Here is a 25,243-nt window from a genome sequence, read left to right as displayed (position 1 = left end):
CCAGTCCCTATTTCTCTTTGTTCAAGTCACTTTTTTCCTGTTGTTTGCTTGCACCTGCATGTCCATGAGGCTATATAGTTTAGTTTCCCTTTCTCTACGTCTCCCATTCTGATCTTAGCTGTCCTCTCAATCATGTGACTCCCCGTTTTTGCATCTTCCCATCCCCTGTCCTTATTTCTCTTGCTGCCTGATTTCCATATTCCTTTCACTTACTGCCTCTGTTTATCCATGATCTTGTTTTCCTGTGTACCAAACAATCTGTGCTTTGCTTTTCCTACATGTGTTTGATAAGACCTCTCCTAGTGTTTCCCATTGCTGTGCATTCCTAACTCTAGGGCTATGTTCTAATGAACTTGTCCCTGTTTCTCCCTATTGTTACACATTGCAAACCACCCTCTCTCCCCCTATCTCTGTGACTCCCTACTGATGCGAGTCTGTCCACATGGCTTAGATTGACGGAGGCGTTCAACCTCTACGTACCTTCATGTCATTGCATTTCCTGTCCCTATGTTGCACTCTCCTTGTATCCTTATGCCTGCATCTCGCTTTGCATGCCTCTCAATTTCACTGCAGCTGCTTGCGCATTCAATTTCATTTTCTTGTTATCCTGCTCCGGGTTTGTACAGCCCTAAGACTTTCAGACCTGTTCACACATCCCCCTTTCCAAGCATCTTTAGTTGCCTGTGTCTCTTGTTTCCTGGCTCTCCTTACTCCTATGCTTTTTCTTATGCCTTGCAATAACTGTGCCTTTCAGTCCTTGCTTCTCCAACACCACTGTTACATCTCTCCGCATCTGTCGCCAACTAGGTTTAGTACCCTATCAACCATGTTTCTTTCTGCTCCTTTACTCTCTGAACATGTGGTTGCCCATCTATGTGTCTCCATCCCCCCTGTTGGAAGGTCGGTTTTAGGGAGTGGTAGGTAGGCACCTAACACCAGCAATAACGCCACTGACACGGTACTGTGTCCTAAATAGGGCCTCTATAAATGAGTCCCTTACTCGACCCTTGGTAGCTGACACCGAGCAACAAGGCTTAACTGAGACGACAGGCATGTAAAGCATTTTAAAACACCAATACAGTCAATAAGTAAGACACAACACATAATAAAAATCCCATACCAATTTATACAAATAAGAAATAACTTTATCTTTAAAATGGCACCAGCTCCATCTAAATCCAATGTAAGGAATCTGAGATGGGAATTTCTAAAGAATAAACACTTTCTAATGCTTAGAAACCAATAGCGCCACTTCTGGACATCTGGCCGCGCTTGACCAGGGCAAAGTCTATGTTTGAAGCTGACCGCGATGGAGCCCTGCTTTGGTATTCCACATGGGAGGCCTCGGTTAAAATGTTGCCTTCTCACTTCGACTCGTCCCTTTAGGGAGCTTTTTCCCAAAATGTTTCCCAAACTTCTAAAGGTCCTTCCAGGTTTTTCTGGTGGGTTCTAAGCTTCCAAAACAAAAATCCAAGGGTCTGGATTCTCCTAGATGGTCCTTGGCAGGCCTGGAATTCAATTCCCACAATGCACTTGGTCAACGCCTTAAAACTCCACTGGACACACTCCAGGAGGGGGGACTTTGGCTGGAGAAGGGACAGTTAAGCTCTGTATCCTGTAGCTGCAGGAGGTCCACTCCATACATTTTCTTAAAGCAAGGTAAAGTCCTCAGAGCTGTAGTCACAGATAGTGCAGCAGGTGCAGTCTTCTCCAGGCAGGCCCTTGGGTGCAGATCAGAATTCTAGCAGGACAATCTTCTCTCTTCTTGTAGTTTCAGGCAGCAGAACTGAGAGGCTCTAAATCTCTCACATGTTCTCTGGCAACAAGCAGGGGAGGAACCCTGTCCAATGAGGTGCAGGTCAACACCCCAAAGCCCGACAACTTCCTCCAAAGTGTGGCATAGTATTTTCCCATCCCAGAAAGCACTTTTCACTATAAATTCATCATGGCTGAACTGTCATCAGAGCAGCAAGAGCTAGCTAAACTGTACTCAGAGTATGGCTTATTTACATTAACCCCACCACTCACATAGTGAATTACTTCCTTAAGCCTCACATCTGGCAGGTAGAGGGGCTGGCCCTGGCTGACAGGCTTGCTTGACCTGTTCTTCCTCTGGAGCTGATACTTTATGGTCCAACCCCCTGCTCTGGCATTTCTGTGCCCCACTGAGCTCCCTCCATCGGATAGCCTCTGCCCGGTCATTCCATTTATCACCTAATCAAGGCAGCTTGGCTAATCTCCTCTGGGCTGACCAATCGGGGAAAAGTGCTAGAGGCTGGATTTTGGTTTACAGACAAGAAAGTCTTATAACTTCTTTTCTGTACATGTTATGATACATTCAACAATGCCAAGTTGCTGGATTTATCAATACCAGTCTGTTCAGTCTTTGAGTGATATTTTGGACAATGTCCTAGCAATTGTTATGCGTCCATAACATATTGCCATCTTAGTCTATGGGGCCAACTATATTCAATGGGGACAATGGAATGTGTAATTTCTTCCTCACCAGCCTTTATACAACCTCTTTTATAACCCCCCTGCTCATATTTATAGGACCCCCCACCCCTGGAACACCTAGGGGAGACCCGAAGGAATCCTAATATGAAATAAATTATTTTAGTTATTACTTCTCAATGCCCATACCATCAAAGAAGAGTTTGTAGTGAATATTTACTTTTAAAAGCAGTGCTGCAGCACAGGAAAGTTTTTTAAATGACCTTAGGCTCTTACATGCAAGTGCAACAAAGGCTGCTGGCCTCTAAACTGCCATGCCCTATTATATATGAGGTACTTATAGGTAGAATGTATCACCCTTGCCCTATTATCTACTAGGGACTTATAGGGTAGGTCATACCAATTATAAGTGTACCTTAGTGTATGTGTTTGTGTGTAACATAGCACTGGCCCTGGGCCTGATTTGCAGAGCCCAGGACACAGTCAGAGTCAGCTACCACCATTTCAATTCAGCACAAAAGAATGGGGTGAACAGGCCAAGAAGGGTGACCTTCTAACATGCCCCCCAAAGGAAATATGAGGGGTCACTAACCTGCACACAGGTAGTCTTCATCAACTAAGTGATAAACTCTGGAAAGTCCATCTGGGTTGGCATGGGCAACCCCAGGTATGTGTTCCAGTGTGAAGTCCATTTCCTGTGGAGAAATAGACCACCTCAAAAGCTTGGGATTCCCCCCTCATCTGCATAAGCCATCTGAGAAGTCAGTGGTCAGTTTCACTATGTAAGTGAGTACCAAGCAGGTGTGGTTTCACCTTTTTCAAGGACGACACTACAGCAAATCCTTTCCTCTCAATGGCACTCCAACTTTGCTCTCTTCGGAGAAGTCACCTGCTAATGAAGCCAACTGGCTGATCAAGGCCCTCATCATTTACCTGTGTCAATACTGCCCCAATCCTTTGTTCTAAAGCATCTGTCTGAACAACAAATTCCTTGGTTCACTCAGGGACCAGCATCTCTGGGGCTTAATAAACAGCATCATCCAGAGAGTCAAAATACTCTAGGCACTCCTGGTTCGACACAACTTTCTTTGGCCTCTTCCAGAAGTGAGTTCTGTCAGGGGAGCTACAATGGTCCCATAGTTCTGAGCAAACCTTCCATGGTACCCAATCAGTCCAAGGAAGACCCTGACCTGTGTCTGGGTAATAGGAACTGCCCAATCCAAAATAGTTTGTATTTTGGCCTGGGGAGTCTCTGCTTTGCCTCCACCTACAAGGTGGCGCCAGGTACACAGACCTCTGCCCTATTTAACACTTGCTGTCCTTAATAGTTAGGCCTGCCTGCTGCATGGCCTGAAGCACTTCCCTCAAGTAGTTTATGTGATCATCCCAGGTAGAACTACATACAGTTATATCATCCAGGTGAGCTTTACTGAACTGCTCCAACCCAGCCAGGACCCTGTTCAACAGCCTTTGGATGGTGGCAGGGGTATTCTTTAAATCAAAGGGCATTACTTTGAACTGGTAATGTCCCTCTGGTGTGGAGAATGCCGACCTCTCCTTCACTCCTTTAGTGAGGGCAATCTGCCAGTAGCCTGATGTCAAATCAAATATACTTAGATACTTAGCAGCCCCTAATTTAACAATGAGCTCTTCAGCTCTAGGTATAGGGCCAGCATCAGTCTTTGTGACTAAATTGACTCCACTGTAGTCTACATACAACCTTAACTCATGCTTCCCCCCCTGAGGATTAGCTTTGGACATCAGCACCACTGGGCTGTCCCATGGACTGTCAGAGAGCTTGAATACCCCCATCTCCAGCACCTTCGCTACCTCATCCTTGATGCTGTTCCTGATAGGGTCAGACAGCCTGTACAATTTATTTTTGACAGGTGGGCTGTCACCAGTATCAATGAGGTGCACACACCATTCAGTGACACATGAGGTCAAAGAGAACAGAACACCAAATTGCCCTAGCACCTGCTTGCAGTCTATGTGCTGCTGGTCTGTCAGTTTGGGAGAGATTACAACTCCCTCCCCTGTCACATCTTCCACACCGGGGAAGGGGAGGTCAGGCGCTTGCTCAGTCTCCTCCTTTCTACCCTCATCTGTGACCAACAATATGGTCATATCTGCCCAGTCATGGTAGGGTTTTAATCTTTTGATATGCAGGACCCGGTGAGTGTTCCTGGGGAACCTCACCATTCTTTGCACAGATTGGATAGGACCCAGTCCACTTGTCGTGGAGGGCTCTAGGAGCTACAGGATATACTTATCCATTCTTCGAGGTAAGGAAACCAGGGTTGCCAGATCCGCCCCTCCCAGGGACACTAAGTATGTCTCTGTCACTTCCATACCCATCTCTGGGGCACTCCACACCCACACACTTACACTCGCAATCCCTGTGGGCTGTCCACCAGTGGGGGGTCTTCTTGGTGCAGACAGCATCTCCCTTCGTGTGCCTTTGCTTGTTACAGTCACAGCACCTGCCTGCCTCTGAGGGATCAAAGAACCCACCATCCTTTCCCTGGTACCCCCTCCTTTTGAATTTGGGTTGGCTCAGGGCTCCCCTCCTTGTTCAGATTTCTGTGGGTCACTGGAGGACACCTGTTTTTGACCTTCTGTCCCCTAGGCTTTCCACTGGAGGGGGGACTGTCCTCCCTTCATTTGATCATCCCCCTGGTGCTGACTGGAAACCTGGGTTCTCACCCACTCAGCAGCTGTCCTGGCCAGTTCCCTAGGATTCGACAGCTTAGAGTCCAGTGGGCACTAGTGTAGCTTCTCTAGCACAGAAGTCAAAATATGTTCTTTCTTAAGCAAATTACACAACCCCTCATATGTGTCTACATGGTTGCCATCTATTAAGACTCCAAGTGCCTTCTCTGAGAAATTCACATAGTCCACCCATGACTCGGTGTTCACTTTCTGGGTGTTACTGAATTTCACCCTGTACTGCTCTGGGGTCAAACCAAATATCTCAACTAATCATTGCCTTAGGTGAGAGTAGGATTTCTCCTCACCCTTCCTGTAGGGTCAGGAGCCTATCATTCCCAGTTACTGGAATCAGTTCCTACAATAGTGAACCCCAATGCTTTGGTTGGATCCCCCCTGCATCTCAAGGGCCCTCTCAATGTTGTGAGCCATTTGTCAATGTCTCACCATCTGTGTGCCTGAGAACTATTCCCTTGGGGAGCTTGAGGTTAACCCCATCACCCTGGACACCTCAACCTCTTCCTCATCATTACTGCCACTATTTCTTCTGTCTCTCTCTTACCTCTCCCACTTCTTCTCAGCTAGGGCTAACTCCCTTTCTCTTCGGGCTGGCTCACCTTCTTTAAGAGACAACAGAAAGCCCTGCATTGGAGAGCCCATCCTCCATCCATCCACAGGAAGAATGAACCTAGTGCTAGAAGAAATGGAAAGGAGATAATCACCCACCTCCTGGAGGTGGCTCGAGGGGTCACCATCCCCATCAGCTTCTGGAGCTGATCTTTCTGAGGCCTTAAGGGACCTAACCAACACCGCCTTCCTAATCTTTTTAGTAGCAGGCATTCCCCTGGCCTTAAACAAAACCCTAAGCCCAGACACTCTGAGTTTAGTCAGTTTAGTCAGATCCAGCTTCATGGTCTCCCTTTTGGGTTACAACAACTACCAATCAGATTTAGAGCAAATTTTGAAAAATCAAAATAAAGGATTAAACATCACTTTAATCCAAATCTTAAAAATACAAAAGTACACAGTTTTGTTCTAAGGCAATATATAGGATTTTTACAGATCTCACCCACTTTACTGTAAGGTGTAATTTAAACACAAGTCCTCATCCACACCGCTGGATACCAAATGTTAGAAGATGGGTTACAGGCAGTGGCGTGACTAGGACAAAGTCAAAGTTTGATCCCGACCACAGTCTGAAGTCGGACCTCTGGAGCTCTTTAGTGGGACGAACCTGACATCCTGGCCTGGTCGCAGTTGAATGTAGCCAGCTTGACCCTTGCGGTTCAGTTGGTCACCTGTGGAGCTTTTTTCAAAAGATTTCTCAAACTTTCCCATACTTCGCTTCTTAAGGTCCTTCCAGAAGGTCTCCTTGTGGGTTCCAAGTTTCCAAAACACAAATCCAAGGGTCTGGAATTTCCTAGATGGTTCTTGACAGGCCTGGATTCCAATTCCCACAATGCACTTGGTCAACCCCTTAAAACTCCACTGGATGCACTTCAGGAGGGGAATTCTGGCTGGAAAAGGGTCAGTTAAGCTCTGTTAACATGTAACTGCAGGAAGTCCATTCCTTACTCCGTCTAGAAGCAAGGAAAAGTCCTCAGGGCTGTAGCTCCAACTAGTGCAGCAGGCACAGTCTTCACAAGGCAGGCCCTTGGGTGCAGATCTGGATTCCAACAGGACAATCTTCCTTTTTCTTGTAGATTCAGGAAGCAGAACTGAGAGCCTCTGCACCTCTCACATATTTATCCAGTGTTCTCTGGCGACAAGCAGGGGAGCACCCCTGACCAATGAGGTAAAGGCTAACACTCCAAAGCATGACAACTTCCTCCAAAGTGTAATATAGTCTTTTCCCAGAAAGCACTATTCTCTCAAAATCCATCATGGTTGAACTTTCATTGGAGCAGCAAGATCTAACTAAACAAAACTCAGAGTATGGCTTATTTCCATAAATTCCCCCCACTCACATCTGTGAATCCCTTCCTTAAGCCTCCAATCTGTCAGGGAAAGGGGGTGACCCTGGCTGACAGGTTTGCTTTACCTGTTCTTCCTTTGAAGCTGATGCTTTAGGGTCCAACCCACTGCTCTGGAATTCCTGTGCCCCACAGAGCTCCCTCCATTAGATAGCCTCTGCCCGGTCAGGCAACTTATCACCTAATCATGGCAACTTGGCTGATCCTCTCAGGACTGACCAATCAGGGAAGAGTACAAGAGGCTGGATTATGGTTTACAAAAAAGAAAGTCTTATAACTTATTTTCTATGCACATTATGATAAATTCAACAATGCCAATTTGCTGGATTTATCAATATCATTCTGTTCAGTCTTTGAATTATATTTTGGATAATCTCCTAGCAATAGTTATGTGTACATCACATATTGCCATGTTAGCCCACGAGGCCAACAATATTTAATGGGGAACATTAAATGAACAATTTCTTCTTCACCAGGGTTTATAAAACCTCTTTTATAAAGCCTCTGCTTATAATTACAGGACCTTTACACCTGGAACACATAGGGGAGACCTGGGGGGTTCCTAATATGCAAAAACAATTTTGGTTATTACTTCAGAGTGCCCACACCATCATAGCTGTGTTTGCAGTATTTTTTTTCTTTTAAAATTTAAAAGCAGTGCTGCAACACAGGTCTGCTTTTAAAATGACCTCAGACTCTGAGCAGTGCACACATGCAAGTGCAACAAAGGCTGCTGGGCTCTATACTGTCATGCCCTATTACATACTAGTGAATTATAGGTAGTTTTTATCCCCTTTGCCATATTATCTACTAGGGATTTATAGGGTAGGTCATGCCAATTATAAGTGTACCTCAATGTACGTGTCTATGTTTAACATAGCACTGGTACTGGGCCTGACAAGCGGCACCCAGGACACAGTCAGAGTAAGCTACCACCAGTTTCATTCAGCACAAGAGAAATGGGGGTGAACAGGCCAAAAAGGGTGACCTTCCAACCCCCATACTCATGTTCCTAGTTTTGTATTTTACTTTACTTGCATCTTTTAGTTCCACCAGCATTGTATTTCTTCATCTCCCTGTCCCCATGAATGTCTGCTCTGTTACAGGACACATGCCAGGGGCAGTTCTCCTGGTGGGTTTACCTTCACAAAGTACTGGCATCATTTTAGCATCAGAGTCAGAAATACGAACTAACTATTGAGAACAATGATTGCTCAGATCCATGAAAATTACTTGAAGAACGTTGGGGTCTGTGCCAAAAATGAAAAGTAGTCTTGTTGGGTGAGGGTGGCCATTGCACTGAAATCAGTGCTAGTTAGAGAAAAGACACTAAATCTAAGAAACATAAAAGATTACATAACTCTGGTCCGAATACATCATATTCAAAAGAGTAGAGTTTCATTTACACATATTCTTGGGTGATACCAGGTAGAGCCATCCCAGAGAACTATCGCTGGCAGTAGGTATTTCGGTCAGCACCTGAATGGAGACGAAAATAGTGGTGGTGAGGCTAACTCTAAATGGGTTGGACTCCTAGCATTCTAACTAGGTTGGTGTGGTAATCAATATGCAAAATTAGATGGGGATACAGAGCACCTTAGTCAAGATGGAGGTTTATCACATGGAGAAACACAGTCTTTTCACTCAGGGCCAGGAGGATTTACAATAGCTGCAACGACTCAGACTGTAAGAGAGGTAGGAATAGTTGTCCGCAGCAGACTCCTTGTAATAGGGCCATACATTGGATAGTCAGTATTAGGTCTGATGTCAGAGGTAGACCAAAAGATAGAGAATACACCAATTTCCTTGTGGCTCTGAGCACACTAGGAGCCGAGGCATCATTCTGGAAAACAAGCTAACCATGATGACTCAGGTCAACTCTGTCTACTCCTCCTGCTTCTTTATACTCCTTGTGCTTCAGAAGATATTCAAAGAGCTAGCCCAAAGCTCAAGACCCACCATCACCCAGGCCTTCATTTCCAGACGACTAGACTACAGCAATGCTCTGTATGTAGAGATTGCAGCTCACCGCCTCTGACAACTACAGACAATAAAGAACGCCACGGCCAGACTCATCCTGAATCTCCCTAGACAAACCCACATCATCTCCTACCTCAGGGTACTCCACTGGCTGCCTGTACAGAAAAGATTCCAGTTCAAGGTCCTGACACCTACATTCATTGTCCTACACAACTGCAGACCCGCCTACTTGAACCACCGCCTGAACTTCCATTAGCACACCAGAATCCTCTGCCCCATGTCCCGTTCTCTAATCCTCACACCTCTCACCCAATGTAGCAGATGCAGAGGTCCCTCCTTTTCCTACCTACATGGAACAAGCTAGCCTTCTATTTGTAAGGGCTTCCATGCTACAAAATGTATTTTGGTCTTAGAAATGGTATCCCATAGCCTTTGTTAGCTGATGATGAATCACAGAAAGTTTTAGCACAAGAATATTGATATCAGTGACAGTTTATTGTACATTGTTCAGCAAACAGAAAACTGAAAGCTGTTTGGTGATGATAAACAGCAATTGCTAGTAGACAAACCAACCAGCTATGAAAACAAGCAACCAGATTTACTTTTAAAGGAAGTGGAACTACGTTTAAAAAAAACATGTTTTTTTAAACGTTTAACTGAGAGTTGGCAGTGGTACTGTGGAGCACTGCTTGCTGTCCCTGAAGCGTTTTTAATCATTTAAATTGGTGAATGATCCAAAGGGGACCCCTCTCAAGAGGGACCCCTTCCCGTTTTCCAAATAAGTTATCACGCTAACTTGGGTTTGTTAACTTTGAAAGGTTTGCAACTGAGGTTGCAGTTGCAAACCATTGAAACAGCTCGTACCGAATTGTGAGGGACACTCACAATATGCCCCTTTCAAATTGCAATTCAGGATGAAGTCAAAAGTCAATTTTAGGTGTCTGCAAAAATTCAAACACAAGGAGATGATGGACTGAGCGCTGAAACTTTTCAGACACACCCCCAGTCACAGAACTGGGTTGAATCCATCGTTGTTCTTTAGCTCACTTCGCCACCCCAGTTCAGACACAGCTTTATGCAAATTAGTCTTGACCCTGTGCCTCATGGGAACAGTCCAGCCCGAACTGCCAAGCCATGTCTTCCCTGGACCGGAAACAAGCATCCTGGGACCGGTTTCTGGCTAACAGCTCTCATCAGCCAGGCTAACTTAAATCCAGTGGCAAAGTGAGCAAGGGACCCACGTCTGGGCATACCCTGCTAACTTAGGGTGAACAAAGCAAACACAAGGAGATGATGGACGGAGCGCTGAACCTTTTCAGACACTCACCCCAGTCACATATCTGGGTTGAATCAATCATTGTTCTTTAGCTCACTGTGCCACTCCACTGGGGGTGAAAAGTTTCAGAGCTCTGTCCATCATTTCCTTGTGTTTGGTCTGTAAAAATTCACCAAGTCCTTAATTGCCTTTAGTAAATTGTAAAAAATTAAAATATGCTGTCACAAACAGTGAATTGGACTGTTTGCGACTGTTAAGCCTTTAGTGCATGTGGCCTATGCTCCCTTTGGGCATATCAGTGCACCCTATGGTACGTTTTCAAGGATTGTAAGCTGTGCACAGGGACAACAGCGTTATCCTAAAACAATGCTACCTGCACAATTAAAAGTGAATAAATTAATTTGGACAAAATTAGAACCACATGGATTCTGACACTCTTCAGACTTGTGATTCAAAGGATGCAGCCCTTTGAATCTCAAGAAGCTTAAAGTTTGGCAAACTCCTCACTGTTCTACTTTAATGCACCAATAGGAAACTGATGGTTCGATTTTTATCATATGCTTGGTTGATCCTGTTGCTAGAGAAGGAGCTTCCAGGTCCCATTGTAGTTTCTGCATAGTATTCTACAATGGCAGGATCGTAATGGTGTCAAAACCTGTGAACGTGTTTTAATGTTTTTAAAGTAGCAAGCTAACATAGTTTTTTTTAAACAGTTCTGGAATTTAGGTGGACGCTGAGCTTTTAATTGGTGTCAATGTTATTTCGTACTTTTAAGGTAAAATAAACCTGTATTAACAATGACTCGTAAACGTCATATCATATACATATTTTTCAAAATCTGTTAACATTATCTAGTGGTTAAACCGCTTAAAGAGCTCTGTCGTTTCTTTTGCCTGTGAGGTTTTGGATGTTCTATATTGTTTTTAAAATAAATGATGGATGTATTTATGAGGAAAACCATCACTACTTTGGTTATACATTTATTCCCATATTTATGACCTTTATGGCACAGGACAGTGCAGCAAGTCACCTTGGTGCGCTGCCCTGCGTCACAGAGAAAGGGCAAGAATGTGCGATATTTATGAAGTGCCGCGCATTCCTGTCCTTTTCCCTTGCACTAGCACCATTTGAGCAACCAAGTGTCAATGCAGGCACCCTTGCATCATGGCACAAGGGAACCTGTGTTCTAGATAGGATTGGTTTTCTGCAGGAAGGGGCTCGTTCCTGCACAAAACGATCCTGAGAGGGTTTTCACACATAGAAATAGGAAACAACAAGGAGAAATAAATATATTTCTATTCGTTACACTTTCCCTGGGGAAACGTGCAACCATGGGAGTTGCATGAGAAACTCACAGCAACACCCATGTAATGCCTCCCTTGCACACAATAATGCAATGCAGCAATTTTCCCTGTGTTGCATTACTCTTTATTTTTCAAACCAATTAAAGCCAGGCAAAGGGGCTTTGCATGGCTTCAAAAATATGACTTTAGGTTTGCGATGCTCTTGCAATACCTTGCGTGTTGCAAAAGCGTTGCAAACCTGGTCATATATATGGCCCGAAATCTCTGGTCTACTGAAATTAGGGATATTATCATAAATTTTGGACCTGAATGCTTGGCTATTAGCAAATGTGACCTCTTTGAGAATGCTTTTTCCTGACTACAGGAGTGTGTTTGAATTGACCTAAGATCATATATGTATGTATATTTTAAATATTCTAAAGGTTAGTAATGGGTCAAAGACATAGGCCAGATTCTCAAAGAATCATGGAATGCAGTTCAGCAGCAAAAAAGGCTGTGCTGCATTGCACGAGTGGGAGAGAGCAGGAGAGCACCATATTCACAGAGATATGGCACTCTCCTCCCCTCTCCCCAGCGCTAGTGCTTATTTCAGCTGCCGTGCACCAGGCACACACCTTAGCACCATAGGGCAGGGTGCGTGCCTGATTCTAGCATAGGTTTTGTACAGGAAGGGTACCCTTCCTGCACAAAATACTATTTTTAAACCTTCTCCTACTTTGTATGTGTGCCGTACAGTGCAGCACACATGCAAAGTCAGAAAAGCAAGGAGAAAAGACAACATTTATCCTTTTAATGCCTGCTTTTTATCAGTGCAAATTTCTGGCACTAAACCCTGTCTCCTAATGTAAGCAGATAGGGTTTAGCATCAAAAAGCATGGATGGTTGCATGGGAACATCAATGTACCACCCATGTAATGCACCCTTGCCGCAAAGTAATGCAAAGCAGTGTTTCACACTGCACTACGTTACTTTTCCATGCAAATCAACGCAAATACAATTTGCTTTGGTTTGTTAATCGCCAAAAGGTTTAGTGTTGGTTTAGCGTTAACAAAGTAACCCTAACCCGATGCTAAACCTTTGTGAAACTTGGCCACAGAGTGCTTTGTTAAACAGTTCTAAATATGTGTTAAAAAGCTTGAGTAGGCTTATTAAAGAGCCTTTTTATTTTTAAGCTTCTTATTGATATTCAACATCAGAGTAAATAGTGCATCATAGATAAAAAAAAATCTTTTTTTTCTCTTGTCTGTGATCTTGCCCACTTCTTGGCCCATCCCTGCTCTCCCGCGCTCTTCTGGAATAAGCTGTCTGAGAATCTCATTACAAATAACCTTGACACATTTTCACCCACCAAAATAATTCCACAGAAATTAGCTACATTTACAGAGGACACCACTAATATGTGAATAGCTGCTGTCTGTGAAAATATTTATAGGAGTCTGTTGTTTTCCCAGCATGATCCATGCAAACCATGTACACTGTTTTGAATTTCTGTCCTTAACCTATTCCACTCCATATTCTAAGGGCCTCACTTATGAGGCCCCAGCACTTTTGCGCCACCGTAACATCCCTTTTTTGTGTGCCCCTTTGAAGCAGAGAACTAAAAGGGGCCTTCCATGGGTGTTGCTGGGGGTGTAAGTCTGAGGTAGGGCCAAAAATGTGCACCTCCACAATGAGGAAAATATCCTTATTTCTCCTTGTTTTTCCTCTTTCTATGTGTGCTGCATTCTGCACATCCTAAAGGATTATCTGAAAATATCTGGTCACATAACCAATTTAATTTTGCATCATTTTTTTTAGAAAGGACAGTGTATTGGTTCTAGCCTTGTGTCCCTATTTGTATAATACTTCTGTAGTGTTCTGTAGAATTAACTCTTTAAAAAGAGATCTATAACAGAGGGACTATGGATAAAACAAAAATACTACTTCAAAATAAATGTTTGTCTCTTTGTTTCAAAATTCTTAATTGTCTAAACCGTCAGAAAGCTTTATTTGGAGTTTATTTATGCAAAAATCAGCTACAGTACTAGAATTAGTTTTTCATTTAATTGACAAAAGGCAGAACATGTTGAGCAGACAATATCTAGTGGTGACCTAGTGAAAATGCAAGTTAGGTTTCAATGCATGGAAGAGCAAGAAAATGAAGAAAGAGCAGAGACATGGAAAGCAGATATAGCTTGGCTGAGAAGAGAAAATTTAGTGAAGGGAATGAGAAAGGGGGCAAGGGCTGAAATAAAGAATGAAGAAGAGTAAAGTAACGATAAAAGGAGATGGGAAAAAAGTGCAAGTGCTTATGGGAGAAATCGATAGAGAGGAGGTGGAGCAGAAAGTGGGTGTAACAGTGTGGAAAGAATAGGAGGGTGAAACAATGGAGAAGTGGGAGGGGCGGATGAAGGATTAAAGTAGAAAAAAGGTGAAGATATGTAGAATGACTGTAGAGGGTTTGAGGGGAGTAGGAAAGAGAAGGGCAGCTGAAGGGTAATAGTAACGTTTTATAGTGCTATAAATGATGTGTTACCACTAACAAGTGTAATGGTACTCAATGTATTTCAAAGGAATGGGTGAGGGTCTGAAGCTGTCATTATGGGATTGGAATTTTTGAACTACAAGATGCCATGTTGCAACTTTGACGGAGAATATGAAGAGGGAAAAAGACTAACAGGAAGAGTCAGAGGGGAATGGGAACATTACATTGATATCAAGGAGATGGCCGTAAAGAGGGAAAAGGAGAAAAGGAAGAGGAATTACTGATGGATGAGTGAAAGAGCAAGGAAGCTCTGAGTAGTCAAGGATAAGGAGAGGGAAAAAGCCAGGGAAAGTCAAGGAGAAACAGAACAGAAAAAGAGTGCAATTAGGGGAAAGAAAGAGATGAGTTGAGGTGAAAACGAGCATGTGTGAAAATGGGTAACGGAACAAAGATAACAGAGAGAGGAAAGAGAAGGGAGGAAAATAGTAACAGGGAAAGGTTGAGGGTAAAGGATAGGGTGATTGTATACACTCAGCATTGGAGGCAGGGATTTAGGCTAATTGGAAAATTACATAGGAAGACAAACATTGGCATAGCCAATAGGTCTCACCTGTGGGACCAAATAAGTGTTCAGTAATGCAGCACAATATCCTGGGTGATGTGCTACCAGGGATTGAAAAGCTAAACAATTACTACACACTGGGTCATACAGGGTGATTCAGGACTACATGCTTTCCTCAGGAAAAATGTATGGACGCATTCCAAGGCTTTTTGACATACACAGACAGACAAGTGCCTCGATGCATGTCAACAGCACTATAACATTCTCTATGTGACAGGATTACTAGAGTATTGAACAGCCTATGAAAAAAAAGCCGTGAAGTACTTTCCAATGGTGGAGACGTTACATCCCTCCTTCCCCAGGCCTCTATTCACCAGCACCCTTCTCCAGAGTTGCCCACTGAAAACACTGCTCGCTCCATCCTTTTACCAGCAAGCCCCGAGCCCTGCACTCTGTCCCAGCCCCCTGCATATAGAAGCACTGAACATAGCAACAACAACAAAATGCTCCCATTTTTCAGGTAGAGGGGAAATAATTAATAAACAGGGACAACATTGGAATCACTTAATTTCTGCGCACCTAAAACCCCAAAAATGAACCTGACCATGTGTAATGTAACTGGCTCTTTTGTAAAGGGCATCAAAACCTTTGGGCAGTCAAGTTCCTGCTCTATAAAAATGCCCCAAAAATTAATCTGACCTTGTATAATGGAACGAGCACTCATATATAGTGCTCCAACACCTTCGGGTGGCACAAATTCACATTATATAAACAAGCGTCAAAGAAAATGCGACTGGAGTTGCCCAAGCCTTGCCCATACCTCTGCTGCAAACTTGGGCTGCTGAAGGTGATGTGACTGAGACTCGCCAAAGCAGCAAGCAGCAAATCGGGGTGGGGTTTGGGGGAAATCCTCAGAGTTTGAAGTCAGAGAAATTTAAAGGGCCGATTTCAAAAACAGCATCTTAAGCGTCTGGCATTTCATTTCTGTATTTGACTGGAATGGGAAGAAAGTGTGAGGCACCGAAGCGAAACCACCAAAGATGGGCAAACAGTGAAATGAGCAGAAATCTAAGAAAAAAATTGTCCGCCAAATCAACACATACACACAGAAGCATAATGTTAGTAGTAATTGGGCGGTGCTCTGTAGAAGGAAACCAAACACAGAAAAGGAAGGACAAAGAGGAAGGATTAACCACTAGCAGGCAAGCATTTTTGAACAATAACAAAAGGGATGAATAAAAAAGCAAAGGGTGGGCTGTGAGCCCACAGAGTGAATACAGTATGTTTCAAAGAGACAGCACATGCACTTCCTAGTCTCGACCTGCGTATTACTCCCACGCCAAGTTTTAAATTGTAGGTTATATGAAAAGGCTGTATATTCAGGATTACGAAGCACAAAGTTTTGTAAAACTGGATGCAGCCATTGTAACAGAAGTTTCCTTCTGGAGTCCTGCCCTTCATTATGCAAATAGATGCCAACATAATTGGAATGCCATTTACAATATATAGTCACTGTCAGTTCTACTAGTCTTTCTACTTTCTTTTGACCAAAACTTCCCCTTCTTGTTTTAGGCTATGACCACTATAAATACCTAGCTGGTAGTTTTAAAATCGACCCATCAGATCCAACTCATATCACATTTGGCACACCCAAAGCTGCACAATTTAAATAAAAAACATGAGAAACAGGGAGCTTTGTATCTGTATTTTCAAAATCAAGAGCAGTGCTTTGAGACAGGTGCACAGGCCACAAACACCCCAACACCTCGTGGTAGCAGGGAACCTATTGGTGTTTGAACAATATATCGAGTTTGAAATATCGGAACTCAAAAATATCAGAAAAAAAATATTGTAATGCAAAAATATTGTGGTATAGAATATCATTGTCAAGAACATTTATTTTAACATTGTTTTTAAGAACATTGTTTCCGATAATATAATTGTAAAGAAATTTGTTTTACTTATAATGTTAATTTTCTTTGTTTCTATGGTTGGCATAACTGTTATTAATTTATAAAAATGTAGTTCAGAACTTGCAGTGATTTATTTTATTTTAAATTGATGTAATTAGCAATTTACAGTACAGCAGATTGTTCAGATTTGTAGAGTGTGAAGTTATATGTTAAACATTTGTATACATTTTTGTTCATTTACTTTTCATTGTTAATTCATTTTTGATTATTATTTATGCAAATTATTTAAGTATTTTATTTTGCATTTTTTTATTTAAATACTCTTTTTAATTTAGTTTTAATATTAGTTATAGTAAGTTATGTTTAAGTAGCATGTTGGATTTCTAGGAGCGTAGGGTGAAAAGTTACTTAAGTTATAAAATAACATTTATTGGTAAAAGGTTTTTAATTGGCAATTAATGATAGAATTTATTGTTAAGTATGAAAATTATTTATTACCTGTTTATTTAAATTAGACAATAGAAGTGGGCTGTTGGTTCTGTGGGGTATATGGTGGGAATTTTCTAAAGTTCTAAAAAAAAATTAAAATTATTATAATTTATTTATAATTGTGAATAGGTTATTTTTTGATTGTTCATTATGTAAATAGTTAAACATATAGCTGTATCTTCAGAATTTCTAATACTTTTGTAGTTTAAGTTTGGTTTGTATCAAAAGAATACATAAATGTTTCCTAACTATAACTAAGGTTTTACCTTTGTTTGACTCATCGAACATAAAACATTTTTTACTTATAATTTTTTTGAAATCGTTGAGTTTAGTGTCATCGAGTGGAGTGTTGTTAAGCCGTGTATCAGGCAGTACAGTGGAGAAGAGTGTCATGCAGTGTAGCGTAGAGTGGGGTAGAGTGGAGTGGCGTAGCATGCAGTTGAATAAAGTGGCATATAGCAGAGGTGAATGTTGTATAGTACAGTGACGTGGAGTGCAGTAGAGTGGAAAGGTGTAACTTAGAGTTCAGTAAACTTTCATAAATTGAAGAAGTGTTTTGTACTGTACAGTGAAGTGGAGTGTCATAGATGGCTGGAAAGTGCTGTAAAGTGGAGTAGAAAATTTTACAGTGGAGTATAGGGGCAAAGAGTGAAGCGGAGGGTTGTACAGTATAGTGTAGTGGCATAGAATGTAGTATTGTGTGGCATAGTGGCATAGAGTTTAGTAGAGTCTTGTAGAGTGGAGTTGCATTGAGTGCAGTAGAGCGTGGTAGACCGGAGCAGTGTAGATTGGAGAGCCATATAGTGGCATGGAGTAGGGTGGAGTGTTGACCAGTGCAGTAGAGTGGAGCGGAAACCAGTGAAGTTGCGTAGTGTAGTGTGGAGTAGCGTGTCATAGAGTAGAGTGGAATGGAATGGAGTAGAGTGGACTGGCGTAGTATAGAGTGTAGTAAAGTGTTGTAGAATAGAGTGGTGTGTCGTACAGTAGAGTGGACTGGCATGATGTAGAGTTTTGAAAAGTTTCATACAGTGGAGTAGCGTGGAGTGTCACAGAGTTGATTACTGTGTTGTATTTAGGAGTGGCGGAAGTTCAGTAGAGTGCAGTACAGAATAGTAGATTGGAGCAGCATAGACTGTTATAGAGCTGAATAGCACAGAGAAGCATACAGTGGAGTGGTGCACCATGCAGTAGTGGGGTATAATAGAGTACAGTGAAGTAGTGTCTCATAGAGTAAAGTATAGTAAAGTGGGGTGTAGCAACTTAGAAAGACGTGTACAGAGTGTCACTGAGTGATTACAGTATCATAGAGTAGCATGGAGTAAAACAGAGTGCTGTAGGCTCATATTGACAGAAGTACATTGTTGTACAGTGGAATGCTATAGACTGAAGTATAGTGTGGTAGAGTGGAGGGGCATACTCTGTTGTTGAGTGAAGTACAGTGTTGTTGAGAGGGGTACAGTGGAGTGGTGTGGAGTGGAGTTGGGTTGCACGTAGTGGCGTACACTGTAATAGCGTAGAGTGCAGTGCTGTAGAGTGTAATAGAGTACAGTGTACTGGTATAGAGTGCAGTGGTGTAGAGTGGATTAGGGTAAACTTGAGTCTTGGGCAGTGGATTAGTGTAGAATCGAGTGGTGCATAGTGGAGTGAGGTAGAGTGGAGTAGCATAGAGAGTAATAGCATACAGTGAGTGGAGTGGGGTACAGGGGGTGGTGAAGAGTGGAGTGGCATACAGTGGAATATCGAATAGTAGAGTGGGGTACAGTGAAATAGTTAGAGTGGAGTAGCATAGACTGAAGTGGCAGAGAGTAGATTGGCAAAGAGTGGGATGGTGTAGAGTGGAGTGGCATACAGTGAAGTGGTGTACAGTGGAATAGTGTTGTACAGTGGAGTGGTGTTCAGTGATGTGTAATAGACTGAAATAGTGTAGGGTAAAGTGGTGTAGAGTTTAGCTGCATACTGTGGAATACAGTATGGTGGAATGGTGTTGAGTGGAGTGGGGTACAGTTGAGTGAAGTATTCTAGAGTGTCATACAGTGGAATGGCATCGAGTGAAGTGTTGTAGAGCATAGTGGCATACAATCAAATGGTGTATAGTGGACCAGTGTAGAGTGGAGTGGGGATAACGTTGAGTGGCATAGACTGGAGTGGCACACAGTTAAGTGGCATACTGTGGAACAACGTGCAGTGGAGTGGCGTAGAGTGAAGTGGGGTTGAGTGTAGCTGCCTATAGTGGACTAGTGTATAGTGGAGTGGCATAGAGTGGAGAGGGGTAGAGTTGAGTTGCATAGACTTCAGTGGCATACTGTGGTGTGGCGTACAATGGAGCAGTGCACAGTAGAGTGTTGTACAGTAGAGTGCCAAAGAGTGTAGTGGTGTAGTGTGTAATAGCATACAGTGGAGTGTGGTTTATTGTTGTAGCACATAGCAGAGTGGCATACAGTGGAGTGGCATAGAGTTGAGTGGCTTATGGTGGAATAGCGTAGAGTATAGTGGCATAGAATGGAGTTGCATACGGTAGAATAGCGTAGGGTGTAGTGGCATACAGCAGAGGGGTATACAGTGGAATGGTATAACTGGAGTGTTGTAGAATTGAGTGCATTAGAGTGTAATTGCATACAGAGGGGCAATGTAGAGTGGAGTGACGTGGAGTCGATTAGCTTAGAGTGCAGTGGTGTATAGTGGAGTGACGTAGAGTGTAGTGGCACTGGCATACAGTGGAATAGCGTCCAGTGGAGTGGTGTAGAGTACAGAGGCATACATTGGAGTTTCATACAGTGTAGTGTGGTAGTTTAAATAGACATAGTGAAAGTGTGTTAACAGATGTAGTTGTAATGTGGCAGGAATTTTGATTATGAAGTGTAAAAGGTAATTTTTGTAATAGGTGTAATAGTTTAATTAGTGTTAAAGTTATAAGTTTGAAAATACTAAGTTACATATTGTTCCGTGTTATACATTGGTAAATTCACTGTATACTGCAGTAAATGCTGGTGACAAGGCAGTATATAATTGATTGATGGCTGTTATTACAAAACATAAAAGGCAGCAATGTAGTTTTCAGTACACTTTGGTTGAGTTTTGGTGTAGGGCTTTAGATATAGGTAAGTAGTAGGTTTTATTGTTGTTCCATACCTATTACCATTTCAATAAAGTGGTAATAGGTTATGATATCTATATTTTTTTTATATATATTTGTAAAACAGTTTACGAATAACCGAGCTAGTACAGGCAGAGTACAGCAGTAGTTACATGAAAAAAAGATATAGTAAAAAAATGTAAAACACTGAAGTACACTGTATTAATTAAATCTAGTGTCACAGGGTTTTTATAATTTTTCAACAAATGTAATTTTTTTACCTTTTTTTGGTTGCGCAATAACTAATAGGTATTATTGCAGTACTCTGTAATTTTTGTTTTTGTGATGACCTGCTGCCTGCTGCCCTCTTGCTTGGAGAGGAAGAACTGGACCTGGAACCCATCTTGTACCCAGGACCTCAAAAGGACTCAAATGGCTAGTCTGCTGGCCTCCTGATCTGAGCCACAGGAACATAACAGGTTCCCCTCAGCTCCTGGACCTGATTTCGAAGCGCACTTGACCTCCAAGAGGTGCCTCTCAGGTCGTGGACCCTTGGAAGTGGTTTATAAATTCTTAAGGTCAAGCTTTTGGGTTCTTTGCAAATGGGCCCGTTTGCACCAGAACCGCTCCGTTCGCACCGGAAACCAACGTGAACCACTGCAAGATTGTCTCTTCGCACAGGAAGCATCATCCACCACCATGGATTGCCACCGTGAGAGTCCAGCCCATCCATCAGCAATGCCCAGCATGCTCTTAACGTCCTGCTAATCATTGCCAGCAACGCTCGCCTTACTCCTGGCGAATATTTCTCCCCAATAACAAATCCCTTGGCACAAAACTTGAGAAGGTAAAACTTCAGTGGGACTAATCTGGGACTGAATCAGACCCATGCTCCATCACAGTTGGCCTAAACTTTGGGATTTCACCTAGTCCAGCACAACCAGATATCCCTGGTTGGCACAATATGGTTTTAAGCGCTATTTTACAGTTTGTTCTTCAGAAATTCATGACTCTGGATCAAAGTGTTGGATTTTTAACATTTTGGTCTTGCTTTATTTATTAAATTAAGCTATATTTTTCTAAATTGGTGTGGGATCTTTTTGTGAGGTGTTTTCACTATTTTACTGTTTGAAGTGTTGAGCAAAACCTTTTTACACTGCCTTTCAGTTACGCCTGACTTCTCTGCACCAAGCTACCAGAGGGTGAGGAAAGGTTAATTTAGGGTTTGACGACATGTACCTTGACTGGTGACCCTTACTAAAATTATGGTTGCTGTTTGACCAAGGATCCCACCCCATTTAACTAACAACTCAATTTCTAACAGGCTGCCTTTAACTTTTGTAAAGGCAGTCATTAGCCAATCACTTAATGCCTTGTCATCTTGATGACCTATAATTTAAAAAATACTTATCCTACTTAAATGTAGCATAAAAAAAGGATAATCTGCACACCATAATCCACAAACCTACCAAATTTCATGGGCATCCATCCAGCCTTTTTCGTGCCACACCCAATACAAGATGGAAAATGCATTGGTGGAGAAACGTGTTTTTCTTTGCACCACCTTGCACAACCACCATGTAACTTTGGATTTTACACCAATGTAAACATCAGAGTACCACTCCGTAATATGTAGGGATGTTTATATAAGTAAATATTTATACATTGTATCATATGTGAGGCTAAAGTGTGAGTCTCCTATTTTTTTAACTTGTGTTGTCTAGGTGGTTGAAGTCACCTAAGAGGGTGGTGTGGGCATGTCAGATGAACAAGGTGGTGAGGAGATCTGAGAATTGATCAATGAAACCCTTGTTCTTCCCAGAAGGCCTGTAGATGGGATGGAAGGTGGCTGTCTGAGGTACAAAGAGTGGTAAATTAGTGCTGGGCGGAACTCATGGAGTTTTACTCCACAGAGTTCCACAGTTACCAAAAAACTCAGCAAGATTCTACAGAGTTTGTGAGCAGCGTAATTCCGGTCTGTCGTGCTGCTCACACTGATTTTAAGTGCCAGGAGCTTGCCCATGCTGAAAGATAGCACAAACTGCAGCATGTAGCACACCAGAGTTTGCTGCTTCTTTCTGCCGCTCGAGTAGATTTTCTACTCGAGAGGGCAGCTTTCGCAACACGAGCGGCAGCTTTCTCAATACAAGCTGTAGTGACCTACGGCGCACGCCCACTTTGAGAAATCTTGCCGTTAGGCGGTCTAGCGCTTGCTTTTTCTTGCTCATCAACTTAATGTTGGCAAGCCGCACAAGATATATTTGGCACTGCAGAGCAAGCGTTAATGTGCATGAGTTGTAATGTGTGTTCTGTATTTTGAGGGTGTGTGGGACAATGTTGCTTCTAATTTTTTTCCTCTGTGTGCAGCAGTGTCAGGCCTCAAAACACTGTAGCCAAGGGTACTTGTGCCAAGCAACTGACAATTGCATGCAAATGCAGCTATTGCAAAATTTGGTACACAACCAAAGCCAAAAAAGGAGTATTTTACAAATGTTACTCCATGTAATGGGTTCTTAAGGCAATTCTGCGCTATAGATCCACAGCCCTCTGACATGAATCATGAAGTAGCACCTACACCTACAGTATAGAAAACAACAGGAGTCACACGATTAACCATTATGAACTATTACTCAATACTCTCTATTAGAGTGTTATTAGCAGGGGAGTGTTTCTGTAGTACATTGGATGATAGAATTACAAAATGACATCAGACTGAGACATCACTTTCAGAACTGGACATGAGACTGCAAAAGCCCTAAAACCTGGCACCCTGTTCATTATATTGATCTAGGATACTGACTCTAATGTGACATCAATTTGGAAATAAATCATAACAGTGTGACATGGTAAGGCATGTAAGATCAACAGTGCAGGATAAGAAAACAGATTGCGACTGACACGCTAATGACAAAACAAACCTGACTTAAGAATTTCACATCTGTAAATAAAAGCTACCCCAGTGACATGGACGCTCTGTGTATTGATCTTTGCTGAACAGACTGCCTTAGCAGAGTTAAAGAGTATACTTAAAGAAGACAAGCCATAAACTAGCAATTAAGATGTTGCACAGGCCTAGGATTTTGCTAATTTTGCTAGGAGCCCACCACTAGTGTTGCCCAATGCTGGAGCTGCTGAATACCAAGGCTGCCTTTCTCTTGATTCCAACTTATTCTTCTATACTCCACCACCCTATATTTCCTGTCCCTTTAACTCTATTGTGCAGGTTCTTTTCGTCCATGCTTTCTCTCTTTGCCATTGTTTTCCAATGTTTCTCTATGCTTCTCTTTCTCCCTTTTCTGCCTTCCCCTCTTTACCAGTGTCACAAAACTAATCTCACCAGAGGTTAAGATCTGACACTCTCATCCTCCATAGATGACACACATAATGCTTACCACTGTTCATGTATCAGACTTTCTGCCAGAAAAAAATGCACTTTGTCTTTAAACTAATGAAAATGATGCTTTGCAGAAGCTATGTTTCCTTCCCTTTGTCAGTTAAAGGTGTGCTTCCAAGAAAAACGTACCTGTCTGCAAACCTTGATAGGTGAATGAAATGTGATTAGCTATCTGCATTTGCCCTCACAGTTCAACCAAGGCAGGAATAAGTTTGTCATGGGAAATCACAAGTTCTCAGTAGTAAGAGTGTTTCTGTGAAGCATCCTCTCCAGCTGTCCCTTCACCCCATGGGACCTTTAAGGATTACCTCTTAAATCTTAAAACCGTGAGAGATATAAAAGGCTAGAAAATGAATATTTATGTCACACTTAAATTAACACAGAGCTCTTAATATTTCAAATTTCACCCTACCAAAACAGACTGGGACAGGAGATTGATCTGTATAGATAGTTCTAGTGTGTTAAGAATCTTCAAAAAGCATGTTATTCTAGGGACACCTCTGCTGCGGGATCATGTGTGTCTGTGTAACCCAAAGTAACTGTTTAGGGCCTGATTCCGATCATGGCAGGTGGGCTACTCCATCACAAACGCGACAGATATCCCGTCCGCCATATTACAAATTCCATAGGACATAATGGAATTGTAATATGGAGGACATGATATCCGCCACGTTAGTGATGGGGAATCCCATCCGCCAAGATTGAACTCTGGCCCTTAGTCTTCTCAGTGGTGATTCAATGAGGACTGTGTGTTTAAAAAAAAAAGATGATACATAATGCAGAAGGCTAGAATAACATAGTGGTCACACCGCAGGTACAAAAGGGAGTCAATGTAATCTGCATAACGTTTGCAGCCTGATTACATTAGACAATTGTTATGTACATGAGAATTAAGGGCCTAAGTAAATTACTCGGTTGTCCTGGTGGAAGGACGGGCAGCCAAATTTATAAATGATCCCCAGGCAGGTGGCTATTGATAAAAGTGTTGCCAGGAACCGCCGTGATTGCTGTTCCGTGCAATGGATTTTACTCTCTCCTATGGGGCTGCATCAGCAAGACTCAGCCACTTTTCAAAAAGAAAATGCTAAAACATGTCTGTGAGTGTCTGCACATGTCTTTTTTTTAATCGTGGCCATGATCACAGCAAAAAGAATTCCTTTGCCATTTTCAAATTAGACAATGATACATGCCAAACCATGAAATGCAAAGCCAATTAGATAAACCTAAAAACGAGCAATGTTACCATATTGCAATTAAGTGAAGGCAACAATGACAACCACAGTCCCTGATTCAAACTATCAAAACATATTGTGATGCAAGCATTGCAGACAGCATATTATGCTATGTTAGTATACTGCACTTTGGCTGACTATCCAGTACCAGGTGATACCAACAGCCAGGAAATTTTAGATGAAGTACCGAAGGAAACATTTCAAGTACAATCTCAGACTATATTTAGTAAGGCAGCAGAAGTAGAAGGAACAGCCACTATTTTTAAACATTGTAGTCTTGTCTTTCAATTCTTAGTAACATGTCAGGTTCAGCATACAGGCACCTTCGTAAACTTTTGGCAATGCTGGAAATGGAGTAAAGGAATTTGTTGGGCCATCCTGTCTTCAGTACTAAATGCTGATAGAGTTTTTTTATAGTTC

This window comes from Triturus cristatus, chromosome 9, assembly GCF_964204655.1.
Source record: "Triturus cristatus chromosome 9, aTriCri1.1, whole genome shotgun sequence".
In the NCBI taxonomy this organism is placed as follows: Eukaryota; Metazoa; Chordata; class Amphibia; order Caudata; family Salamandridae; genus Triturus; species Triturus cristatus.
The sequence above is the reverse complement of the archived record's forward strand: the minus strand, read 5'-3'. Positions refer to the sequence as shown.